The sequence below is a fragment of the Oncorhynchus masou genome, chromosome 6, assembly GCF_036934945.1.
Source record: "Oncorhynchus masou masou isolate Uvic2021 chromosome 6, UVic_Omas_1.1, whole genome shotgun sequence".
Taxonomy (NCBI): domain Eukaryota; kingdom Metazoa; phylum Chordata; class Actinopteri; order Salmoniformes; family Salmonidae; genus Oncorhynchus; species Oncorhynchus masou.
Genome location: NC_088217.1, coordinates 63,030,366 through 63,045,452, shown reverse-complemented (window position 1 = coordinate 63,045,452; position 15,087 = coordinate 63,030,366). Strand labels below are relative to the sequence as shown.

Genomic DNA, 15,087 nt, shown 5'->3' with positions numbered 1-15,087 from the left:
AAGAAAAAAACAAACAAAACTTGCCCCTGTTACAGATGTCTACGTATCAGGGGAAAAGCTCATAAAACATTTTGATGGGCATAAATCGTAATTGTCTCTTCGTTATTTTGTAGAATTAATTTTGATTTAAATAACTGTATCGTCTTTGACTTAGCATTTTAATTACGACTCTATTCCCAATACGTTATTCCCTTGTCTAATTAAAACTCCTAAATAATCCATATATCAGTACACTCTTTAAGATATCTTGTCTCTGGGAACATGGAAATCCCCTTAACCCAGAAGTTTACTACAAAAACAAAACCTAATAATTATGATAATCCCCTCAAACTCAAATAATTTGTTTCGATGTTTCATGTTTTATTCGTGTTTCTCCAAATTGTCTCCCCAAAATTATTCTTAAACTACCCAGCCATTAGACACACACACAACTGTGATAAACGTATACTGTCCCTTTTACATAAAAACTCAGCCTGCAATCCACTCTGCGAGCCTTTCATTGTTCCCCATAATGAAAACAGATTCTAATGTTAGTATACCTTAACCTCTTGTTTAATTTCAATGGTGTTATCTGAACAATCAAACCAAAATCAATAACCAGGAAGTACTTGTGTAAATTAATTAAAAGAACAAAATAAATCTACCTTATTTCTCAGCACTTGGTTAGAACACCACTCCCTTCTTTCATTGACCACACCCGTCACACCGTACCTAGTGTATATCTTATCTATTACTCAGTGGCTCAATTAATGTTTAACGTAAATATGTTCAGATGTTGATTATGTAATTCTACAATATTAGTATAGTTCAAACCTCATAATATAAATCTACACACAGAATTTTACGTTAATAGAGTTTAACACTTTTTCCAACAGTCATGCACACCCACTCAATATTCTATGATATAACTCTGTGCAAACATCACATCAGCAAGCCTACGACTTTTTCAACATTCTCACCGGTACCAGCTCCAACTGAAATACCTAATGTACGACACTCGCTTGGTCCCCGACCTCATTCATACCGATATTAGTCCCCGACTGAATATCAAGCATATTTCATGCACACGATTTGAGTCTCACAAATCTTCATTTACGCCAGTAAGCTTCAAATTACACCATACACACACAAATCTTCATTCACGCCAGTAAGCTTCAATTTACACCATACACACACAAATCTTCATTCACCCCAGCAAGCAGACCAGTGGGATACGCAATGGCCCCGCCTTCTGTCCATTCTCTGTACAGCTTCTCACCCCGTCTCTTCCACTCCTCACCCTCTCTGCCTCCATTCAATTCTAGAGTGGACTTCAGCGTTTTTAACACCTTTTCTATTTCCTACGACATTTTATGTACACTACAATACTGTCAACAACCTATGCCTTTACTAAAACCCAAGTGGTACCCTTTCCTTACGGCTAAATCGGCCCCCAATTAGGTCTAAAGTAAGAACTCAATTATGCACTGTAGGTCCCCTAGGGTATTAAGTAGTCTAGTGTCCCCCGGATTATCACCTTTACTTCAATACCAAATGTACAAAATAAAAAATACAATCACTCCATATGACTAACGTGTCAACCGGATCACGTTTCTAGTACAACTTAATGCCTCATTCAAACTTGGTAGTCAGTGCGACGACTTTACTCCCAGATGTACTTCACACACACCTATGCTTTGTCAGGACCTTAGAGAGACCCTCTCCTTAAGGCTAAATCGGTCTCAAGTCCAAGTAATCAATTTAAATATCCATCATTCACACTTGGCCCTGCCTAGTACATCACATTCGCATCATATGGCTTTCCATTGGCACTTTGGTGGTCACTCGTTACCCACCACTCATACATGTAGTCCCAGACTATCCAGCCACACTTTTATAATCAGCTAGAATGAATCATACATGTAGTCCCAGACTATCCATTCAAGCTTTGGTGGTCACCCGTTACCCACCACTCATACATGTAGTAAGTGTTCTCTGTTACCACCCACTAGCCAGGCATACTAGTACATCCCATACACAATGCACCATTAAGTATTGTTGATGAATAACAAAATTGCAGTTGCCAATGGAGATATTACTTTCTCAACTATTTTCCAATCTCACACATCATAATAGTTTAAATTTAGTAACTTACATCAAACAGGTGTCTCACAAAACTAAATTTGGATAAGTCCAATGTGCAGAACTTTAGTTTTTCACAACAGGTGTCTGCTTACCTCTTTTAGTTGACCGGTCAGGATTTGTGAGACACACCGTCCGACGACAGTACTGGCCAATCGGCTGGCACACCAATGTCCAGCGAAGTCCTTTTACCAGATCACGTCGGTGGTCACCATGTTAGAGTTGCGTAAATTCAAATCTGGTATCAGGATAAATATAACAATGAGTCACCGATTTTATACTATGTATTTTTATTAGCTAAGTAATAAATGGCAAATGCAACTTTCGTATATACGGGCTCTCTGTAATAGCACGCAGGGCAGAACAGAGAACTGACAATACGTATGTAAAACAGTATTCTTTATACTGTGATAGGCCAACAGACGGGTTGGAACTGTCTATCACAGTAGAGACTGGGCGTGGTTTAAACTTGTCCAGCCTATTGCAGGCGCTCAGGCGGGTCCCCGCCTCTTGGCGCTTCTGTTGATAGATGTAACTTGCTTGTGAAGAACATCCAGGTTCTCATGCTCCATACCGTTATCTCGCACCTGGCTCCTGTTATCTAACAAAAGACCACTTGTTCTCGCAACACCCTGCTCTGAATGAGCCCCCCTCCCAACTAATTTGAAAAGTTCCTGTCTTCAGGCTTCTCTGTATTTTTCCATCATGAGAAAGTCCCATGGCCCTGAAACTTTTAACAATGTTTTAAGTCAGCTATGTTGCATAACACATACATACATCCACACAAGCCAACAGCAGATAATATTCAATAATATATATGGTAATTGCTATAATGTAAAATACAGGATCGAACATGTTTGAAGGAAAAGCAGAGTGTCTCGTTTGAGAAACATAGGCCTCATATTACCCGCAAACACCAGTCTCAACGTCAACAGTGAAGAGGCGACTCCAGTATACTCTCGAAGGTGCAGCTGTGGGATTTTATGAGGATCTGGGGACCCATGCCAAATCTTTTCAGTCTCCTGAGGGAGAGAAGGTGTCGTCATGCCCTCTGCACGACTGTCTTGGTGTTTTTGGACTACAAACGTTTGTTGATGATGTGGACACCAAGGAACTTTAAACTGTCAATGTTAATGTAGGCCTGTTCGGCCCTCCTTTTCCTGTCGTCCACGATCATCTCCTTTGTCTTGCTCAATTGTTGCCACCGTATCATGCTAAGGCAGTGGTGACTTCCTGAAATATTGAGGCTTTCCAGGCATCGGCACACTGCTTTGAATTTTACAGTTTAGCAATTTGGACTCATGCCTCGTAGCTCCAGTATCAAACGTAACAGCCCTACCAAAAAGTTGACAAAACAAAAAGGAGCAAGCAGGTATGATTTTGTCTTTTGTTTTGAGCCCACGGCAAGAAGGCACTAGAGCCTACTGTGCTAACGGGTTCCCACTAGATAACACAATCACACAGTTAATGAAAAGCATGAGGTGAAGCTTGAGCTAGATATCAACCTAGCGTGACCTTCCTAGATATCGAGCTAATTCCTAGTCAAATCTCCCTCAAGTCAGTGAGTCAACACAGGAAGGAGCAATGGATGGATAGTTAATTTATTTCCAAAGCTGCAATGATGGGACACACACAGTATGGATGAATGATTAGTAGTGACGGGATATAAATAGCGCTCCCACAGCAATTCTTCATAAATCTGCCGTATAATATACGAACAAAAAAACAATTGAAATGTCTATCAAAGGTATTGTCCTATAGTGGATTTAACCATTCCTACTAATTCCTTCGTTAATTAATCCATTGTTTCCACGTGTTTCATATTCACTACATCATAATAAACTGTCATCCATTTTACTATCAACATATATCAAATTAACCTGGAAAAACTACTCAATGTCCCCCTCAGGGGGTGAATAAGTATAATACACCTAAACTAACATAACCGGGCAAAAACTGGCTGGTGTTCATGAGTTTATAAAATGTGTACTTTATACATTTGTCATAAATGACCTGCATTGATGAGACACACAGTGTGGATGAATGATCAGTAGTCGACAGGGTAAAAAATAGCACTCCGAAAGAAGATGCATTTTCCAGTTAGCTACCAACTTGAAAGAGGGAACTTTAGCATAAAACCCACATGGAAAACTGAGATTCGGCAAGTAACATATAAAGAGAGGCTTATTTGACGCCAACCCAACAACAGTAGTTGCTAGAACATAAATTGCTAATGTCAACTTTATACATTTCTATCCCAGGACCAGTCAATTTTCAAATTCTCCATAAATCTGCTGTGGATTGCACAGAATCCCATACCACTGAGTGCAATGTAAACACACGAGCAGCGCACCAGTCTAAGGCACTGCATCTCAGTACTCCAGAGGCGTTACGACAGACCCTTATTCAAATTCAGGCTGTATCACAACAGGTCATAATTTCGAGTCTCATAGGGCAGCCCACAATTGGCCCAGCATTGTCTGGGTTAGGGTTTGGCCGGGGTAGGCTGTCAATGTCAATAAGAATTTGTCATTAACTGGCTTGCCTAGTTAAATAAAGGTTAAATATATTTAAAAATGTCACTTCATTACACCGTTACACTGGCATACAAACTCAGTAGCACAAAGTTGATCATCCATATGACGTTATGAAATAGTGCATTGTGGGTAGTTTAGAAGATTTCCCGAAATAAATTAATAAATATTTAATAACGCAAAAACATAATTGTTTGTACTTATAGTTAACCATAAAGTGACTACAACTAGCTTAATACGTCTGTAACCACACTGTACTGTTCCACTGGTGAGTAAAAACTCACGCTTCATACCCTTGAACCTTTTCTGAACATTAGAATATACATTTTAGTCAACTGCATTACCCACTCCAGTCAGCAGATGGCGGTTTGGGAATTTAAGGCAATGCTGTTAGTGTGATGAATAATCTAGGGGACGGAATGCTTCTTTCAACAGCAGCAACCATTAGTCAGCCACCTTGGTAGCTTGCTAGACATAATAGCCGAACCAATAAAGCTCTTTAGACGCTTTAGTGTATATTAGACACTGTGTTTTAATCCAGCTTTAGTGTATATTAGACACTGTGTTTTAATCCAACTTCTGTCGTCTAGTTAGTTGTCCGATTTAATTTCATATGTGCGGTGTTGTTGTTATTATTCCTTCCGTAAGGCTATCAAACAAGCTAAGCGTCAGTATAGAGACAATGTAGAATCTCAATTCAACGGCTCAGACACAAGAGGTATGTGGCAGGGTCTACAGTCAATCACGGACTATAAGAATAAATCCAGCTCAGTCACGGACCAGGATGTCTTGCTCCCAGGCAGACTAAATAACTTTTTTTGCCCGCTTTGAGGACAATACAGTGCCACTGACACGGCCTGCAACGGAAACATGCGGTCTCTCCTTCACTGCAGCCGAGGTGAGTAAAACATTTAAACGTGTTAACCCTCGCAAGGCTGCAGGCCCAGACGGCATCGCCAGCCGCGCCCTCAGAGCATGCGCAGACCAGCTGGCTGGTGTGTTTATGGACATATTCAATCAATCCCTATACCAGTCTGCTGTTCCCACATGCTTCAAGAGGGCCACCATTGTTCCTGTTCCCAAGAAAGCTAAGGTAACTGAGCTAAACAACTACCGCCCCGTAGCACTCACTTCCGTAGCACTCACTCACTTCCGAGAGACTAGTCAAGGACCATATCACCTCCACCCTACCTGACACCCTAGACCCACTCCAATTTGCTTACCGCCCAAATAGGTCCACAGACGACTCAATCTCAACCACACTGCACACTGCCCTAACCCATCTGGACAAGAGAAATACCTATGTGAGAATGCTGTTCATCGACTACAGCTCGGCATTTAACACCATGGTACCCTCCAAGCTCGTCATCAAGCTCAAGACCATGGGTCTCGACCCCGCCCTGTGCAACTGGGTACTGGACTTCCTGACGGGCTGCCCCCAGGTGGTGAGGGTAGGCAACAACATCTCCACCCCGCTGATCCTCAACACTGGGGCCCCACAAGGGGGTTCTGAGCCCTCTCCTGTACTCCCTGTTCACCTACGACTGCGCGGCAACGCACGCGTCCAACTCAATCATCAAGTTTGCGGACGACACAACAGTGGTAGGCTTGATTACCAACAACGACGAGACGGCCTACAGGGAGGAGGTGAGGGCCCTCGGAGTGTGGTGTCAGGAAAATAACCTCACACTCAACGTCAACAAAACTAAGGAGATGATTGTGGACTTCAGGAAACAGCAGAGGGAACACCCACCTATCCACATCGATGGAACAGTAGTGGAGAGGGTAGTAAGTTCTAAGTTCCTCGGCATACACATCACAGACAAACTGAATTGGTCCACTCACACAGACAGCGTCGTGAAGAAGGCGCAGCAGCGCCTCTTCAACCTCAGGAGGCTGAAGAAATTCGGCTTGTCACCAAAAGCACTCACAAACTCCTACAGATGCACAATCGAGAGCATCCTGGCGGGCTGTATCACCGCCTGGTACGGCAACTGCTCCGCCCACAACCGTAAGGCTCTCCAGAGGGTAGTGAGGTCTGCACAACGTATCACCGGGGGCAAACTACCTGCCCTCCAGGACACCTACACCACCCGATGTTACAGAAAGGCCACAAAGATCATCAAGGACAACACCCACCCGGGCCACTGCCTGTTCACCCCGCTATCATCCAGAAGGCGAGGTCAGTACAGGTGCATCAAAGCTGGGACCGAGAGACTGAAAAACAGCTTCTATCTCAAGGCCATCAGACTGTTAAACACCACTAACATCATTGACATGCAGTTCGTGGAAGCTTCTCTCTGTGCCCCATGGAAAAATACTGGCAGGTGACTTTGCGCACCAATTTCGGCGCAGGACACCGGGCGGACACGTGGTAAATGTGGTCTCTTATGGTCAATCTTCCAATGATCTGCCTACAAATACGTCACAATGCTGCAGACACCTTGGGGAAACGACAGAAAGGGCAGACTCATTCCTCTTGCGTTCACAGCCACTGAAAGACAACAAAAATTGAGTGGCTGCTGCCAACACACTGACTCAACTCCAGCCACTTCAATAATGGGAATTGATGGGAAAGGATGTAAAATATATCACTAGCCACTTTAAACAATGCTACCCAATATAATGTTTACATACCCTACATTATTCATCTCATATGTATACGTATATACTGTACTCTATCATCTACTGCATCTTTATGTAATACATGTATCACTAGCCACTTTAACTATGCCACTTTGTTTACATACTCATCTCATATGTATATACTGTACTCGATACCATCTACTGTATCTTGCATATGCTGCTCTGCATCATCACTCATTCATATCTTTATGTACATATTCTTTATCCCCTTACACTGTGTATAAGAAATTAGTTTTGGAATTGTTAGTTAGATTACTTGTTGGTTATTACTGCATTGTCGGAACTGGAAGCACAAGCATTTCGCTACACTCGCATTAACATCTGCTAACCATGTGTATGTGACAAATAAAATTTGATTTGATTTATTCAGCTAGTGGACTGGTTAAGTTAGCATTAGCCTAGTTAGCTAACATCCCCGACCATGAGTTCACTAAGATACTCTCCTCCTTAAAGAAAATGAAGATACGTTCAGAGTGAAAGAGGAGGAGGATGCAGTTTTTGGAGTGAAAGAGGAGGAGGAAAAAGATGAGGAAACTGGATACCTGGGCCCAGTTTCCCAAACGCTTCTTAAGGAATCCAATGGTTCTAACGATGAATTTTAGCCATGAGATGGTTTTGAAAAACCGTTCCCTGATTAACACTAGTAAGTATTGTCTTAAAAACTGGCACAAACTCTGCAGTTGTTGAACTGATGTTTGGTGTTAAAGCGGAAATCTGCAATTGCTACATCCATATTGTGACTTTTAAATTAATTATTTATAGCCATTGATTCTTGAAGAATATAGCACATGCCTCATGAGCTTAGTTCAACTGTTGTACCCCATCAGAACCCCAAATAAGCTTTTTTTACTCCAATGTCTAGAAACAATGTAAATCAACACTGTATAGCCTCAAAACATGGTTAAAACTATAATGTTGATATCCTGGATGGTCAGTCCTTGCATCCATAGGCCTGTCAGTCTGTAGTTACATTTCTCACATCCCATAATCATCTTATTACCAAAACAGTGGAGGAATGACAGATTTGGTATTATTGTTTGAACTGCAGATTGCTGGGTTGTGTTTTTTAAACAGCAACAAAATGGCTGCCCAGATACTTGGTTTGGTAAACAGCTGAGTGATGGGGGAAGGAGAAGTGTAACCACTCTCAAAATCATAGGAAAAGCTATTGTAGAAACCGTAACCCAACACCTAGCGACCTCGTCAAGAAGTTCAGACATCTTGGCGTAACAGTTATAAGGTGTTAGCTTGACAGTCGCTGTACACAGGTTTGAGTTCAGCTCAAGGCTCCCCCTGAATTCACTACACTATGATTACAAGGACTGGCCATCCATGATGTCATAATGATAGTTTAACCAGGTTTCTAGGCTATATAGTATATTATAGAATTCATCCATGATGTCATAATGATAGTTTAACCAGGTTTCTAGGCTACATAGTATATTATAGAATTCATCCATGATGTCATAATTAGAAGTTGACCGATTGTGATTTTTCAACGCCGATACTGATATCGGCGTTGAAAAAAGCTGATTAATCGGCCAATTGAAAAAAAAATTGTAATAATGACAATTAAAACAATACTGAATTAACACTTATTTTAACTTAATATAATACATCAATAAAATTGATTTAGCCTCAAATATACAATAAAACATGTTCAATTTGGTTTAAATAATGCAAAAATAAAGTGTTGGAGAAGAAAGTAAAAGTGTAATAGGTGCTATGTAAGAAAGCTAACACGAGTCTTCAATATTCCCAGGTTGTAGTTATTATAGGACTATTTCCCTCTATACCATTTGTATTTCATTAACCTTTGACTATTGGATGTTCTTATAGGCACTTTAGTATTGCCAGTGTAACAGTATAGCTTCCGCCCCGCCCCTCTCCTCACCCCTACCTGGGCACGAACCAGCAACACAACAACAACAGCCACCATCGAAGCAGCGTTACCCATGCAGAGCAAGGGAACAACCACTCCAAGTCTCAGTGCGAGTGACGTTTGAAACGCTATTAGCACGCACCCCGCTAACAAGTTAGACATCTACACGTACCCAAGTGTCTGGCTAGTCTGTAAACTCTCCTTCCAGACTCATATCAAACATCTCCAGAGTCGGCTTTCTATTCCGCAACAAAGCCTCCTTCACTCACGCCGCCAAACTTACCCTAGTAAAACTGACTATCCTACCGATGCTCGATCTACAAAATAGCTTCCAATACTCTACTCAGCAAACTGGATGTAGTTTATCACAGTGCCGTCTGTTTTTTCACTAAAGCCCCATGTTCCACCCACCACTGCGACCTGTCTTGTCGGCTGGCCCTCGCTACATATTCGTCGCCAAACCCACTGGCTCCAGGTCATCTATGAGTATTTGCTAGGTAAAGCTCCGCCTTAACTCAGCTCACTGGTAACCATAGCAACACCCACCCATAGCACGCGCTCCAGCAGGTATATCTTACTGGTCATCCCCAAAGCCAACACCTCCTTTGGCCGCCTTTCCTTACAGTTCTCTGCTGCCAATGACCGGAATGAATTGCAAAAATTGCTGAAGTTGAAGTTTATCTCCCTCACCAACTTCAAACATCTCCTATCTGAGCAGCTTACCGATCGCTGCAGCTGTACACAGCCCATCTGTAAATAGCCCATCCAACTACCTACCTCATCCCCATGTTTATTTTTTTGCTCTTTTGCACACCAGTACTTCTACTTGCACATCTATCTCTCCGGTGTTAATTTGCTAAATTGTAATTACTTCACTACTATGGCCTATTTTTTGCCTTACCTTCGTACTCCATTTGCACACACTAAAGATTATTCTATTGTGTTATTGACTGTTAGTTTGTTTAATCCACGTGTAACTCTGTTGTTTTTATCGCACTGCTTTGCTTTATCTGGCCAGGTCGCATTTGTAAATGAGAACTTGTTCTCAACTTGCCTGCCTGGTTAAATAAAGGTGAAAAAAATATTGTAACTTTATTTTAGTCACATGTTCAGCTATCATCAGCTGATCCAGGAAATCCTTTTCTGAATGACAGTCGCATGACAAACATCACGATATGCAACAACAACCAAAGTGCTTCTTCATTCATTACTCTGGTAGAGACAGTTATGCCGTGCTCCACGTTGGATCCAACATAATGTGTAGAGAACTGTTCCTTGATGGATAGGCTATTGTACAACACATGTATATTTTCCTTTATTTTGTTGTTAGGTGAAGTTATGGGCCAATTTGGCAAACCGTGAACAATCCCTCATTGTCAGGCTGAAGGAAAAGCTAGCCAAAGAGCATTTTACTGGTTGAAGTGCCTTTTATAAGTACGAAGCGGTTGATTTGCAATGATGACACAAACATTATATTAAGCAGGACATTCAAACGAGCCTTACGATTATAATCCAAAGTAGTGTGAGATGCACTCATAAGCAACCTGGAAATGGAGGTTACTCCCCTGAGTTTTCCTCGATTCACATTTAGAATACATTGTAAAAAAAACTAAAATCTTTGCTCATCATTTTTGCTCCAGGCACTACATCCATAACTATCGGCTTCCTCATTAGCAGGGAGGTGTTTCTGCAATCAAATTGTGTGTTTATCGCTCTCATGCCGCAATTTTAGCAAACACAGAAAGGGGCCTATTTTGGAGACCAAAAGTCATCTGGCACAATGCTTAGAGTTTCAACAACATGAATAACTTATTTCTAGTCTACAATCTTTGATGTTACTACTAATGTGAAAACAAGACAATATGACTATTCTTACTCATTTTAAGACAAATGTCAAATAATCATTACATTCAATATGGTTGTCAATTGTTGTACAACATCATGGCTACGCTGTTGGCATCACGTTTCCAGTGGATTTTCGCTGTTGTGGGCCTTTAACCATCTGTCTGACTTTGTTGTTCACACAGGAGAGAGACAGAACTACCGTGGATCCTCTGGGGAGCCTCAACAACATCATGATGTTGACAGGTTAGAGAAGAGTCTCTCCACATCAGAACACCTCAAGAAACACCGGTGTAGATCCACAAGGAAGAGATCTCACTGCTGTTCTGATTGTGGGAAATGTTTAAAATCTTCATCAGAACTTAAAATACACCTGAGAAATCACAGGGGAGAGAAACCTTACTGCTGTTCTAACTGTGGGAAGAGTTTTACTCTATCAACCCGCCTGATATCACACCAGAGAACGCACACAGGAGAGAATCCTTACAGCTGTGATCAATGTGGGAACATTTGTACTAGTTCTGGCGATCTTGTTGTACACCAGAGAACACACACCGGAGTTAAATCTTATAGCTGTGATGACTGTGGGAAGAGTTTTGCTACATCTAGCTATCTGACTATACACCAGCGGAGACACACAGGAGAGAACCCTTTTAGCTGTGTTCAATGTGGGAATAGATACTCTGATAAAAGTTATCTGATCAAACATCAGAAAATACATTAAGGAGTTGTTTCATGATATCAATGAAATCATGTCACAATGTAGAATGTTTTAACATTGTTGAAGGAGTATTTTAATGATGTCACAATGTAGAACCCTAAAGGTTTGCCCCCTGTTCTATTGATTTCAGCATGATATGGATATTAGCCTCAGGGGGAAATCCAGGCTCTGAAATGGAAGAGTACTATTTATGTGATTTAACAAAAAGTGACTAACACAAATTTGTTACACTTACCACGTTGGTGACCCACTTGAATCAAAATGCAACACATCAAAATGTAGCTAGCTTTTTACCACGTTGGTGATCCACTTGAATCAAAATGCAACACTTCAAAATATAGCTAGCTGTTTTCTACAAGTTGTTCTCTAACCAGTGATGTACACATTATTCCCAGATTCTGTGTGGTTTTTGAGCTGTTAGTTTTAACAGGACGTGCAACCTCATCTCCCTCCTTTCGCACAGTTGATTTCAACATGATATCGATGAGTGATGACAAATAAGTGTTGTGTTCCTTTGTTTAGCAAACCCTAAAATTAAATGCATCACTCTAAAATGTAGCTGACTGTCTTCTGCAGGTTGTCCTCTAACCAGTGATGTGAAATATATCTCCCATTTCCATTTGTTTTTTTAGTTGTGTTCGTTTCAACATCACATGCAACCTGATTTTCCCCCCTAATCGATATCAGTGATTTATTGCAACTTGTCAAAACAACAGCGTTTCTGGTGCTTGTGCAGTTCATTAAGGTGCTTGTTTAAGAAAAATTCAAGTAATATGATTATTGTGGCAGATGTTTGTGTATATAGCACATTTTATGTTTAGGCTTTCAATATACCACAAACTGTTTCTGCATATTGGTTATTGAGAATGGAATTTATATGTTTACGGTATTGACTAAAGGATTCCGCCCAGAAACGTATAACTGTAAAGAATTAACAGACTGTAATTCTCTAATGTGTGTGCATAGGACACATTAAGATTTTACTATTTAGCAATTCAAGTGAGACATTCAAGGAAAAGAGGAACTGTTAACAGACAACTTGTGACCACTGTGAAACTGATAACAGGAAGGAGGTCTCCCCACCCAGGGAGGGGAGAAACCGTTAGGCTTGCAGTAGATTATGTAACATGTTGCAGGATATGATAAGCAATGTATGTGTTGGAGAAGACTTGTGAACAGCATTGACAGTGTTTGCGAAGAGGGGCATTTTATATGACCAAATGTGAGGTCTAAAAGGCTATGTGCTTGTATGATTTTCAGAGCTCTCTGAATAAAGAACTTACCTTTTGCAGAAATTCTGGGACTTTGTCAAATTTTTCTATTGACCAAGGCTTTACAACCCCTGGGGAATTGGTCAAAGTATATAGTGAGTTTTGAGTTAACATCATTGGAACTAGAAATTCTTGTGACAGTTATTGATTTGGAAACTTGTAAGAAAAAACATGTAATTGGAAAGACATTGAAAAGAAGGCTATGCCCAACGTCCAATATGCGTTCAGTTGTAGTTGAATGTGAAAGTTGAAAATACTGTTTTGGGTCTTTTTTTTCAATGACTTTAAAACAACTTAATTTCAAGGTACTTGCAGCCTATTGTCACAGGCAGGCTCAAAGCCTGTGGCAAAAATGAGGGGACACGAACAACAGGTATAGGCCAATCAAAAAGGTTATTTATTGTAAACCAAACAATTAACTTTAACTTCTTGGGACTAGGGGGCGATATTTTAATTTTTGGATGAAAAACGTTCCCGTTTTAAACGAGATATCTTGTCACGAAAAGATGCTCGACTATGCATATAATTGACAGCTTTGGATAGAAAACACTGACATTTCCAAAACTGCAAAGATATTGTCTGTGAGTGCAACATAATTGATGTTACAGGTGAAACTCAGATAAAAATCCAATCAGGAAGTGCCGCATTTTTTGAAACCGCCTCATGCCAATGACTCCTTATATGGCTGTGAATGAGCTACGAATGAGCTTACGTTTTCTATGTATTCCCCAAGGCGTCTACAGCATTGTGACGTCTTTTTACGCATTTCTGTTATAGAATAGCCGTAAGGGACCATATTTAGCAAGTGGTCACATGGTGTCTCCCGTAGAAAATCTTGCGTAAAATACTGAGGTAGCCATTTTTCCAATCGCTTCTTATGAGAAACCAATTGCCTGGATGGATATATATGTTAAAAACACCTTGAGGATTGATCCTAAACAACGTTTGCTGTGTTTCTGTCGATATTATGGAGCTAATTTGGAAAAAAGTTTGGCGTTGTAGTGATAGCATTTCCGGTCGATTTCTCAGCCAAGCATGATGAACAAACGGGAGCTATTTCGCCTACAAAAATATTATTTTTGGAAAAAAGGAACATTTGCTATCTAACTGGGAGTCCCCTGAGTGAAAACATCCAATGTTCTTCAAAGGTAAATGATTTAATTTGATTGCTTTTCTTATTTTCGTGAAAATGTTGCCTGCTGCCAGCAGAACCGAGCACAGCATTATGCCATGATAAACTTACACAAATACTTGTCTAGTGTTGGCTGTAACGCATATTTTGAAAATCTGAGATGACAGTGTGATTAACTTCTTCGATATAGAGGGCGCTCTTTTCATTTTTGGATAAAAAAATAAAAAAACGTTCCCGTTTTAAACAAGATATTTTGTCATGAAAAGATGCTTGAGTATGCATATAATTGACATCTTTGGAAAGAAAACACTCTGACGTTTCCAAAACTGCAAAGATATTGTCTGTGAGTGCCCCAGAACTAATGCTACAGGCAAAACCAAGATGAAATTTCATACAGGAAATGCCCCAGATTTTGAATGCGCTGTGTTCCAATGTCTCCTTATACGGCTGTGAATGCGCCAGGAATGAGCCTACACTTTCTGTCGTTTCCCCAAGGTGTCTGCAGCATTGTGACGTATTTGTAGGCATATCATTGGAAGATTGTAGTCTCTTATGGTCATTTACCAGGTGTCCGCTTGGGGTCCTCCGTCGAAATTATTGCGCAATCTCCAGCTGCGTCCACTTTTCCATTAGGTTCAGAGGAGAAAGGCAACTGCCACGAATGATTTATCATCGAATAGATATGTGAAAAACACCTTGAGGATTGATTCGATATTATGGAGTTCATTTGGAAAAAAGTTTGGCGTTGGAGTCTAGCTAAATTAGAGGACCGCCCCTGAGCCCGGTTAGGGTCAGGGGTCCTGGGACAGCCCTTTTCTGCAATTCCGGATTTTATTCTGCAATTCCGAATAAAACCCAACTTTGAGAAATGATCACCAGACCATGTTTTTCTCCATGTTTCTCTCCATTAGGAGAAGACAAAGGTTGTAGACCATTGC

General features: G+C 40.8%; 1 long non-coding RNA gene across 3 annotated transcripts; it reads left to right on the top strand.

Annotated features, from left to right (window-relative positions):
* The first annotated feature begins 5,027 nt into the window (after window positions 1–5,027).
* LOC135542416 (uncharacterized) lies at window positions 5,028–13,041 on the top strand. Of its 3 annotated transcripts, XR_010456073.1 has the most exons (3): window positions 5,028–5,553; window positions 7,755–7,944; window positions 11,211–13,041. It is a non-coding gene; the product is annotated as an uncharacterized LOC135542416 (long non-coding RNA). The 3 variants fall into 3 exon arrangements; XR_010456074.1 differs by lacking the exon at window positions 7,755–7,944; XR_010456075.1 differs by lacking the exon at window positions 7,755–7,944 and having other exon boundaries at window positions 5,028–5,748.
* The last annotated feature ends 2,046 nt before the right edge of the window (window positions 13,042–15,087 follow it).